This window comes from Rhincodon typus, chromosome 45, assembly GCF_021869965.1.
Source record: "Rhincodon typus isolate 14 chromosome 45, sRhiTyp1.1, whole genome shotgun sequence".
NCBI classification, from domain to species: domain Eukaryota; kingdom Metazoa; phylum Chordata; class Chondrichthyes; order Orectolobiformes; family Rhincodontidae; genus Rhincodon; species Rhincodon typus.
The window spans coordinates 9461172-9462783 of NC_063376.1; the positions used below are offsets into that span (position 1 = coordinate 9461172).

Here is a 1612-nt window from a genome sequence, read left to right on the forward strand (position 1 = left end):
TGTACAGATATTGCCCTGAGAGAGGGAAGGGTGAGACTGAGAGACACCAGTGTGTATACAGATATTGCTATGAGGAGTAGGGAAGTGAGAGACACCAATCAGTATATAGATATCTCCCAGATGGAGAGAGAGAGAGAGAGAGACCATTAGTGTACAGATATTTCACTAAAAGATAGGGGATTGAAAGAAGCCAGTCAGTGTACAGTTATCTCCCTCAGACAGACTGACAGACATCAGTCTGCATACATATTTATCTCTAATAGAGAAGTGATTGAGAAACACCAATCGGTTTACAGAAATGATTCTGAAAGAGGGAGGTCTAAGTTCACTCAGTGTACAGATACCACACTGTAACATTAGTAACATTAACAGATAACAGTAACATTAACACTGTAACATTAACATTAATAACATTAGTTATTATGCAGATAACTCCCTGAGGGAGAAACTGAAAGACACCAGTCAGTGTACAGATATCTCTCTGAGAGAGGGGAGACTGAGAGACACCAGTCAGTTTACAGATATCTCCCTGAGAGAGAGAAGACTGAGAGAAAGCAAGCAGTGTACAGATATCTCCCTGAGAGAGAGAAGACTGAGAGATACCAGTCAGTGTATAGATATCTCCCTGAGAGAGAGGAGACTGAGAGATACCAGTCAGTGTATAGATATCTCTCTGAGAGAGAGAAGACTGAGAGATACCAGTCAGTGTATAGATATATCCCTGAGAGAGAGAAGACTGAGAGATACCTGTCAGTGTATAGATATCTCCCTGAGAGAGAGGAGACTGAGAGATACCAGTCAGTGTACAGATATCTCCACATCTGCTAGGGGACTGAGAAACACCAGACCTATCCCTGAGAAAGAGGGACTGCAAGATACCAGTCAATGTAAAGATGTCTCCCTGAGAGAGAAAGAAGACTGAGACACCAGTCAGAGAGAGAGAGAGGGACAGAGAGAGAGGACAGAGATTCAACATGTAGTCAACATACAGACATCTCCCTGAGTGGTAGGCGACAGAGAAACAGCAGTCAGGGTACAGATATCTCCCAGAGAGAGAGAGAGAGAGAGAGATCCAACATTGTACAGATATCTCACTATGAGAGAGATAGAGAGAACTGAGAGACACTGAGCAATGTAAGATTTCTCCCTGAGAGGTGGGGGACAGATAAACACCAATCAGGTTATAAATATTTCCTAGAGAGGTAGAAAACTGAGAGACACCAGTCAGTGTTCAGATATCTCTCCAAGAGACAGAGTGAGGTGGGGAGGGACTGAGAGACACCAGTCAGTGTTCAGATATCTCTCTGAGAGAGAGAGTGAGGCTGGGAGGGACTGAGAGACACTAGTCAGTGTTCAGATATCTCTCCGAGAGAGAGAGTGAGGCGGGGAGGGACTGAGAGACACTAGTCAGTGTACAGTTATCTCCCAGAGAGAGACAGAAGAAGAGTCAGAGATGGTGACTGAGAGACACTAATCAATGTACAGGTATGTCACTGAGAGAGAGGACACCAAGAGACACCATCAGTGTCCAAATGTCTCCGAGTGAGAGGGGTCTGAGAGATGCCAGTCAGTGTCCAGCTATCTCCCTAAGAGAGATAAGTCAGTGTCCAGC

At 44.7% G+C, this 1612-nt stretch overlaps 1 protein-coding gene across 1 annotated transcript in view; it reads left to right on the top strand.

The window, feature by feature from the left end:
* The window catches only part of LOC125487798 (protein phosphatase inhibitor 2-like), an 86373-nt gene that overhangs the window by 35798 nt on the left and 48963 nt on the right, over window positions 1–1612 (top strand). The gene's annotated exons all lie outside the window — the stretch shown is intronic.